Source organism: Watersipora subatra, chromosome 5 (genome assembly GCF_963576615.1).
Source record: "Watersipora subatra chromosome 5, tzWatSuba1.1, whole genome shotgun sequence".
In the NCBI taxonomy this organism is placed as follows: domain Eukaryota; kingdom Metazoa; phylum Bryozoa; class Gymnolaemata; order Cheilostomatida; family Watersiporidae; genus Watersipora; species Watersipora subatra.
Window position 1 is genome coordinate 25,765,648 of NC_088712.1, and position 10,785 is coordinate 25,776,432.

General features: G+C 35.0%; 1 long non-coding RNA gene across 1 annotated transcript; it reads right to left on the reverse strand.

Moving 5' to 3' along the window:
- Window positions 1-1,502: 1,502 nt before the first annotated feature.
- Window positions 1,503-10,160, reverse strand: LOC137396973 (uncharacterized). The gene is made up of 4 exons (XR_010978684.1): window positions 10,061-10,160; window positions 8,682-8,738; window positions 4,537-4,593; window positions 1,503-1,611 (listed from the first exon to the last, which is right to left on the reverse strand). It is a non-coding gene; the product is annotated as an uncharacterized lncRNA (long non-coding RNA).
- Window positions 10,161-10,785: the final 625 nt, after the last annotated feature.

A 10,785-nucleotide genomic window follows, 5' to 3' on the forward strand; every position in this document is an offset into this window, starting at 1 on the left:
AGCATCATTACCATATCGTTCTATATAGAACAACGTAATACACTATTTATTAGAATACAACATATTTTGGTATACAAATCGCTATTCTCATAAATGTAATGGCTTTTGTTAAAGACCTAACTTTCACCAATGAATGAAGTGTGCCCTCAGGTTAGCATGGCCCCTATTTTTGAACCCGCCGCCTATGAGATTTTTTATATACACATCAATCAACAGAAAATTTTACATCTAAAAATGCGAACAAAAAGCTAAAAGTGTGTTGCAGTGTGAGCTCGGCCGTGTTCTCAGCCTCTTTTGCTAATAAAATAGGAAGCAATCAGTAATCCATTAATCAATTAATCAATTAATCAGCTACTCACTAAAAAAGTGTTTTGTACGGAAAACTTTGTAAGAGCCATAGAACATTGATCTTGGCTAAACGCGTACGTTGTGCTGAGCTGCACTGCACAGCCTGTTGTATGCACTCAGTTAATGGACTACGTACAAACCTGCTTGTGTTTTAAAACGTTTCAATTCTGAGAACCCAAATTAAACTCATTAAAAAAATCAGTCAAACTTTGCAAAAATGGTTAATATTTTTATATTAACATTTAAATATTAATATTTAATAATAATATTTTAATAAACTTTATACTAAATTTATACATAGTTGAAATACTGTACATAAATATAAAAAACGGATAATTTGTACATACAACTTCATACATTAGTATTTTGCATCCTAACTATTGTTTTAGTTATTTTTTGATTGCCAGTGCTATGGTATTTTGGTTTAGCCAACTGCCCAATGTAATTAATGACTGCAGTCTCCAGAGCCAACTATAATCATCAAAAGATCAAGACTAAAAAAACAAGGTCTCATAAACTCACCCTTTAGCTTTTTTAAAAACTTGTAGACCGATATGATTGGTTCTATGAGGAAATGATCGAGAGACTATAGTTCGGTGTGGAGAGCTCATCTTTATTCTCCAGATCAAACAACTTCTACAAAAGTAAAATGTTTGTAACATAATATTAAGTAAGAAAGTTGATGACCAATTTATGCATTGAGCCTCTGACCACCTTTTATTTGGTATTTGCAGACATGTTGAAAGTGGGCTACCGTTAAACCTATATTTGAATGCTAACTCTATTTTAATGGTACTGCTATTTGAGACCACTTAAAGCAATTGTTTGAAAAATTGAGGGCCATTTTTTATTGAAGGATGGGAGTAGGACTGAAAGATAGAGTGTTGTTGCATCAAAATAGATGCGTTATGGTATTTTTTGAGGTATTATTATCGCGTTTATCAAAAGTTAAAAAAAAAGTTTGGGGTATCGATCAAGTCTAAAATAAATTAAAATTATACCGCAAAAAGGTTCACTTTATGCAAAGAAATTCAAAGCAACAGACAAATGGCAACAAGTGTTGAAACTAATGTGTTGAAAGGTCTATGCGAGGTCATTGAGTAAAAAGCTTATTAAGTGAACTAGTTAAGGATGACCTACCAGCTCTTGAAAATCAGGTTGGTTACGCATCCAATGACTGGGAAGAAGCGTTGAACTAGCATTTGAGATCTGTTCATCATTGTAACATCTCTCAGGAAAGATGACTTTAATGACTACGTAGGCCTAAACAGATAACAAACTACTGATCCACGACCAGTTGATATGTTGGTGGACATGCCGATCAATTTGATATAGGCATACATAAAGTGCTTGCCAACTGGAAAGCAATACATGAGCTGTTATGGATGAGCAGCTTTCAATGCAAGCAGCTGGGCAAATGGCTTTGTACTAGCCTTTGTTATGAAATATTACCCAAGCCTGTGTCAGTAGACAGCTCGCACCTCTGGTAGTTAAAGTGCTAAAATTTTCAAATAAATTAAGTAATTCCATGTCAATAAGATAATACCATAGTCGTTAAATATAAATATAAACTTGTAAAAATTCATGAATTGATGATATGTCAAGTTTTAACGCTTTGATCCTTGCCGATCTTATCAATGCGTGTCAGTAAACCTGGGCAATATTTTCAGCGATCCAAAGAATAGTATAATGATATTTGATCAAACACTAGTAAAAAACCTACCACCGATGTCATCAAACAGAAAAAAATGGTATTTCACCATTGTTCGGGCTGAAACTATAAACTTTTGTACAATTTTAAAAACTCGTAAAAAGATTTACAGATCATATCCATCCAGCACACGCTCATCATCATTTCATGACTCAAAATATACTGGAAAAATATAGTTAGTAAAATATTTTCCACCTACAACACAACAAAGTAAGACTTGGTTAATCTTTCCATACTAAATAACTGTAATATAAATTTTGATGCAAGTAAACCTTTAACTCTTTCACTACCACATTAAAATCTTACCGAATGAATATTCTGCCCAAATTAATGAACCAACTTTTTGAAAAGCTGATATACCGCTAGTAATTAAGCAATATCTCGAGAATAAAAGCAGATATCACTTTACTATAAAATGCATCCTATTCAAAACAAAATTTTCTACAAGATAATTACAAGGTGATTTTTACTCTTGTACAATATCGAACGTTTTATTTGTGTTGAACGAACGCAGTGTGTTTTTCCTTGCTATGACGATAACGATCTGGTTTCACCGTTTTGAAAAATAATTAGAAATGGATTAGTTGAAACAAAAATTTTTTAAGTGCACGTGATTGGCAACACAATTGTTTCACTGGAGACAAATTTTGATTGGTCTAGCTAATGTGTAGGCTTCGCAATGAAAAGAAAAGTGAAACCCTATTGATAAGCCGATATATCGTTTTACGGTCACTACATTTATCACCGCGATTTGTTGACAATATTTAGCTAAAAATATTTACATTGATAGCAAGTAGTTAGCAACAAGGTTGTTTCACTGGAGACAAAATTTGATTAGTCTAGCTGTTCTATAGGCTTCATAATTAAAAGAAAAGTGAAACCATATTGAAAAGCCGATATATGGCTTACGGCCTGTACTTGAACTACCACTAAAGCTGATATATGGCTTACGGCCTGTACTTGAACTACCACTAAAGCTGATATATGGCTTACGGCCTGTACTTGAACTACCACTAAAGCTGATATATGGCTTACGGCCTGTACTTGAACTACCACTAAAGCTGATATATGGCTTACGGCCTGTACTTGAACTACCACTAAAGCCGATATATGGCTTACGGCCTGTACTTGAACTACCACTAAAGCTGATATATGGCTTACGGCCTGTACTTGAACTACCACTAAAGCCGATATATGGCTTACGGCCTGTACTTGAACTACCACTAAAGCTGATATATGGCTTACGGCCTGTACTTGAACTACCACTAAAGCTGATATATGGCTTACGGCCTGTACTTGAACTACCACTAAAGCCGATATATGGCTTACGGCCTGTACTTGAACTACCACTAAAGCTGATATATGGCTTACGGCCTGTACTTGAACTACCACTAAAGCCGATATATGGCTTACGGCCTGTACTTGAACTACCACTAAAGCCGATATATGGCTTACGGCCTGTACTTGAACTACCACTAAAGCCGATATATGGCTTACGGCCTGTACTTGAACTACCACTAAAGCCGACATATGGCTTACGGCCTGTACTTGAACTACCACTAAAGCTGATATATGGCTTACGGCCTGTACTTGAACTACCACTAAAGCCGATATATGGCTTACGGCCTTTACTTGAACTACCACTAAAGCTGATATATGGCTTACGGCCTGTACTTGAACTACCACTAAAGCTGATATATGGCTTACGGCCTGTACTTGAACTACCACTAAAGCCGATATATGGCTTACGGCCTGTACTTGAACTACCACTAAAGCTGATATATGGCTTACGGCCTGTACTTGAACTACCACTAAAGCCGATATATGGCTTACGGCCTGTACTTGAACTACCACTAAAGCTGATATATGGCTTACGGCCTGTACTTGAACTACCACTAAAGCCGATATATGGCTTACGGCCTGTACTTGAACTGCCACTAAAGCCGATATATGGCTTACGGCCTGTACTTGAACTACCACTAAAGCTGATATATGGCTTACGGCCTGTACTTGAACTACCACTAAAGCTGATATATCGGCTTACAGTAGCGAAAGAGTTAAAACCAGTCTTTATTTTCATTGGAGGGTCAGTGAATGTCTCAATAGCTTAAAACCTTCCAGTTAGCAAAACCAGAATACATTGAAATCAAGGCTCAGAGGCTAACCATGAGACTAAACCATAAAAATACTCATTTTAATATTATCACCAGAACTATATTGAATGCAAATTTTGATTTTTTGTAATAACAGAGAAAAACTATTCCAAGTAGTAACTCTATGTTGTTATTATTGTTATATGAAACAATACCATTTTAAAGTTCTTGTTGGCATAAGTAACAGTAAAAAAAACAACAAGAAAGGCGCACAGCTAATGGCTAAGTCCTGGCAGTTGTTGTCTAAATTAGAGACCATATGAATGCAAACCTGGAAAGAAAATATGGAAAAAAGTTAGATCGTTTTATCTGGTCAGTACATACCTGCAATCAAGAGCAAGCCAGGCATTGTAGCATTATTACGAAACTCAATATCGGACTCTACAAGAAAAACGACAATTGATTAGCATCCATTTATGTTGGCAAGTTAGACAGTACATCACCAGTTAGACAAAGACATGAGTAATGAGTGTAACCAGTGCCAGCATGTGGTTTACAGCGATTGATGAGATTAGCTCTTTCTCTGAACTAAACAGCAAACAGGTATGAGATTACATAATGCCATACACTCAGCTATATACAAAGGGGTGTTTAAATAATGCTTCTTACTAGTTTAAGACCTTTATTTCTTGAACGGGGTTCTATGTTTGGCTCTGAAAGCTAAAGTTCGAGACAAAACGTGTCCTGCAAGACACCATAGAACTATCCTGCAAATTTTTGTCACTGAATTTTCTGATTCTACCTGCAAATTCGTTGCAAACTAGCATATTAATGTGTATACGAAGAGCTTCACGATTTTGCATGTACCTGTATCATGGTTCGTTAGACAATCTTCAACAAAATGTTTACAAACAAAAGCAAGGCTAAGTCAAAATAGTCATTTTCTCTCAAATAATATCTGCTACTGTGAATGTTTACATAACCAGATAAACTCATTCGCACCCATGCGCGAGTTAACGCAAGTTAACATGCGTATTTATAACATTGTCAGGCACTCAACGCGTGTTTACTCGCGTCTGAAATTTACCAACTCCTTGCATCATTATTTTTTAGTTATAAAATAATACTTTTAATTTGCTATAAATAAAAACTTCTGGCCAATCAGACAAACTTTAAAATATGCTTCTGTGACATCTCCGACAAAAGTTATAACCCGATTAGTACACCTATCTCAATATCTACCAAAACCGGAAATCATCATGCTGACTTGAAATTTTATCGTTTGTGATAATCTTTTTTCAACTTCAGCAGTAAATATGCAGATCAAAAAGTGGTAAGACACTGAAAGACTGCATAAATCAAATTAAAACATTATTTTTAATGTTTCAAAGTTTCTATTAACTTTTAATTTTGCCAATTTGAATCGTTATGCTCGAATAAAAATGCATTCTTCACGCTGCCAGCTGTAGTCAGACTAACGTTATCTTTCATTTTCGATAGGATCAGATTGGTTCTGAGAGCTGTCTATGATATCTGAAAAGTCAAGAACAGAGTTATTGAACATATTTTTATTATTTGAAACATTTTCATGAAGTTTTATTGGTGTTATATTGGCATATAGATTTGCTATGCATTTGTTTGAAGAAAAAATTCAAAGTTTCTCGTTGGGAAAAATTTGAAGTTTCATGATTTTCGTGTTCGTGACTAACTACATCTGTATAAATAATCTTTATAACTATGTATTGTCTGTAATAAATAACTAATTTCAGTCAAACTTAGTATATTTTGCAATTTTTATGGTGCAAATCTAACTTTGTTTCAGCAAATGACATTTTTTGAAAATTGGAAATTTCCTAAAACTACCTTCTTTGATGCATGAATCTACATAAAAGGGATACGAGTTGTTTGTATGAATATAATATAATTTGAAAACGGAGATTTGGCTGGTTCTTGTGAAATTTAAATGAGTAAATTATCTTAAGTTTGTTTTTTGTAGTAGTAATTTGAATTACGGCAACTTTCCGAAAATCAGCGGTATCTGGGGCAAATCGCCTAAAAATTAGGCAGGTGCGAATGAATTAATATCATTCAATAAAATCAATAATATGTAAATCCGCGACAAAGAGTTTTTCTCATGTCATGCATATCTAATACGCTTCACAAAGCCCTGCAATTATCAGTTCCTGCAAATCACTTGACATTTCTACCGCTTGCTTCAGCTTTTATGACTATTATTGCTTCAGCTTTAGCTATTATTGGCTTGCGTGCTCTGGTGGGTTCTTGTCCCAGCTTAGTGCTTTATGTATGTACGAAGATGTTGGTTCTAGTAAGTGTTTCCGATCAAGTTTTATTATTCACAGGTGTGTTTTGCCACTCTCTAGCTAGCTCTGCCCTATAAGCCTGACTCTTATTCGCTCCGAGAGCCACATAATGCGTGTATAATGAGTCTGTGATAATATTGCAAAATACTAGATAAACCGCAGTGAAAACATTGGCCTTGCCTTGAATGTGGCAGCAGTGAATAACAACCCTGTCATATTTAGCCATACCATGTCAATTACCTTTTTTGGTCGCTATAACTTTATCTCTATCTCTTTCTTCAAGTATATGGAACAATTCAAGTACTGTTCCATATACTTAAATTGTAATTACAGGTGAAAATGATTTTCTATCATTTTGCAGGTACAACTACAAAAACATTGAATCTTAAATCCAAAGAATAGAGAGTAAACTTTTAAAAACACTACTCTGCTCAAACTTATTTTAGCAAGTAGCATTGACTGAAACATGTTAGATATCCAGTGTTATATTTCAGCAGCCTAATTTAATCCATAACACCAGAATAGTAATTGTGATATTAAAATACAATTATAATTATTTCCATAGATGCATTAGTCCATAGCAGGCATAGTTGTTGAGTATCGCACATCTTTCAAGCGACTAATCCCAACATTTATTCATTGTGCTTCAATAATTCATGTGCCAAACTCGAACTCAGAAGTCAAAATTCTAGCAAACATGATAAAAATACTCAAACTTTCTAATGCCAAAAATTGAGAGAAGATAAACTCACATTTCCAGTGAGTATAATTACTCAGGACAAATATTAGGGGAGAAGTGGGATATATGGAAACAGGGGATACATAGGTATCCCATTATTAGAAATTGTTTACTTTATTTTAGTTTTCTATCGCTTGTATAATATTGTCCAATCCAAAAATAGGTCACTGCTGCCATCTTAGTTTCTGTCAAAGTGAAACTGTCAAGCATGGAGGTAAGTTACCTTTCATCAGTACTGTTTCGTAAATTTACTTAATATTCAAGCAGGTTTAACATGCAGCAAATGAATGACGTTTACTCAAATTTTTGTTTTTAACATAAATAAACATCTTTTAACCGATTTGAGACAAAATTTAAAACTAATCTGTAAATAACTTGAGAGTTATGGCACTTTACAAAAGTTATAAGCTGGGTATACATGGGCCATTAAGGATGAGGGTAGTTGGACCAGTTGGCCCAACTAATCTACTGCAATGCAAGCGCAAAAACGGATAGATGGGTCAAGCGGCCAAGTATAATTTTATCATAACCCATTCAATTTACGCTTTTAGCCAATACCATAGTTTTATAAAAAGAAAGCAGCAAAAATCTATACGTCAAATAATGTTATGGGTAGTGCTGTAATAAGATATTAAATGAAAAGCTTTCAGTTATATGTATAGCCTAAGATCATGAAATTTGCCCTTATGCCCAAGTTTCCTCAAGTGGTGGCCTCTGAATCCTCCATACTGACCCATGCATCTTTCTTCAAAGATAGATGGCCCATTGACTTTACTATATGAAATTATTTGAATGCAGTTGAGAGAGCAAAAGTAAAACCATGTTCACCGATGCACTTAACCAAGCTCTAAGAGCATGCAAAATTATAAATACAACGCAAAAAAACCTTAGTTATTTCATATTAAAAATGTAACTCTTTTATTGGCTCAAGTATCCTACTTCTCACCTACTCTGCACTAACAAAAACCAACCACAATACAAGGACAGCACAACACAGAATGGGTAAGGTCTGTTGGTTAGGTTATTGAAAGCTGGCTGAAATCATCATTGTTAAAGACAGGGTTTTTCTCTATACGAGGGTCAGTGTATGTCTCAATAGCTCAAAACTTTTAAATTAGACAAAAACAGAATACATTTAACTCAAGGTTCAGAGGCTAACCAGGATACTACACCATGAAAATATTCATTTCAATGTTATGACTAGAACTATATCGGTTGCTAAATGATTTTTGGTAATTACAGAGAAAAACTATTTTAAATTGTACTCTTTTTGCTATTATCATTACTATATAAAAACAATGTGAATATTAAATTTTCTGTTGGCATAAGTAACGATAACAAAACAACAAGAAAAGTGCACAGCTAAAGGCTAAGTCGTCACAGTTGTTGTCTAAATTAGAGACCATATAAATGAAAGCCTGGAAAAAAAATGAAAAAAAGTCAGATTGTTTTATCTTGTCAGTACATACCTGCAACCAAGAGCAAGCCAGGCATTATAGCATTATTACGAAACACAATGTCACACTCTACAAGAAAAAAAGACATTTGATTATTAGCATGCATTTATGTGGACCAAGTTAGAGAGTACATCACAAGTTACACAAAGACACATGAATAATGCTTGTAGCCAGTGCCAGCCAACAGAGACAGTGATTGTTGACACCCTGTTGACAGTGATCGATGAGATTAGCTCTTTCTCTGAGCTAAACAGCCAACAGGTATGAGATTACATAATGCCATACACTAAGCTATATACAAAGAGATGTTTAATTAATGCTTGTTACTAGTTTATGACCTTTATTGCTTGAACTGGGTTCTATGTCTGGCTCTGAAAGCTAAAGCTAGCTGGAGGCAATACATGTCCCGCAGGATACTGGAGAAATATCAAGCAAATTTTGGTCATTGAGTTTTCTGATGCTACACGCAAATTCGTTGCAAACTAGCATAATAATGGGTATACAAAAAGCTTAATTATTTTGAATGTACGTGTTTCATGTTTGGTTAGTCAATCTTCAAAAAATGTTTTAAAAAAAACCAAGGCTTATGGCAAAATATATATTTCCCCTTAAAGAATATATGCTACAGTCAATGTTTACATAACCACATTAATTATATCAATCAATAATATAAACATCTGCAGCAACAGATTTTCCTCATGCCATGTGTATCTAATACGCTTCACAAAGCTTTGCTAGCAAAGCTTTGCTGGCACTTAGTTCTAGGCTTCTAGCATTATAAAACGTTTATTTTACATGAATTTTTTTGTCTTGAATCTCTATACCGAAAGGTTAACTACTGCTAACCTTTGCCTTGAAACGGTAGCTTTGATTAGCATATAGTAGGCCTACGGAACTAATTTTTGTATGAGTATTACAATATAAATTATATATTCTTTCAGAATTCAATTAAAAACTCTTTCTGTAAACCATTTTTAATTAAACTTTTGTTATAGATCTTTGAATCACTTGAATTTTTGAGAAGTTGGAAAAATTTGGGATTTTAAGGATATAACGTAAAGCATGCATCCGACAACCAGCTAGCAATGGAAAATTATTCAGTGATGCATATCTACCAATGTCTACCAATGATCGCAACACTCGATTCCTGAAAATCGCTTGACATATGAGCTTGACTTGACTTGAGTATGAAGCAAATGTTAAGCTACAGTCATCCAAGCTTTCATTGAAAGTCGTATATTTTTGTTACTTTGGATGAGCGACAACAACAAATCCTGTAGCCCAATGTAGTCCCCAAAGTTCAAGGTAAAGTAAAATCTAAAGCAAAAGCACACATACCTGCTGCTTTCATTATCTGTTTCATTTCTTAAATACAGTTTTATCCTACTCACGTTGGTCTAAATCAGAAACTTGCAGCCACATAGATCTTCTGCCAGCTCAGTTGTCCTCCATTGATAATACTTGCACTAAAAAGCGTTGCTGACATGAGATGAGTTAAATGAGTAGTTAGTTTTGAAGCTTTAGTTTTGAAGCTTAGATTCGATCCCGAGTGCACTCCGAGTGCACGCAAGCGATAGTAAATCCTACAGAAAGAAATGTGGTTATCAGCACAATTAAATTAGGTGTATGCCCATACGCAGCAACGTAATTTGTTTAATTTTTTGGCTGTTGGATAAATGAAGACTCAGGGTTTACACAGCTGTCTGCAGGTTTGAAGCAGGCCTTACCTTAGCCTATGCAGAAAAAGTATTGTAAAGGTCCGGCCACACGTAACGAATTATTCGTTCAATCTGACCGAATCCACGAATTTCACAGAATTCACAGATTTATTCTGCCGAATATCATAGATTCGTCTGAGCTGTGCATGCACACCGAATTCGTCAACGAAACGCTTTTAATTGGCTAACCAATTGTTTTTAGCGAGCACGGTTCTAGTAGCTTTGACAAATGGTATAGTCCAAGACACGTACGACGACCCACAATAAAAGTATGACCGCGATATGACTTGATACATACGATGCAACGGCCTATATGCGCTATTGTTGGTTCTCTCTCGTTGGTTCACCATGACAGGAACTTCTCATCGTGTATCCAGAATTTTTTTTAGATGTTTTAG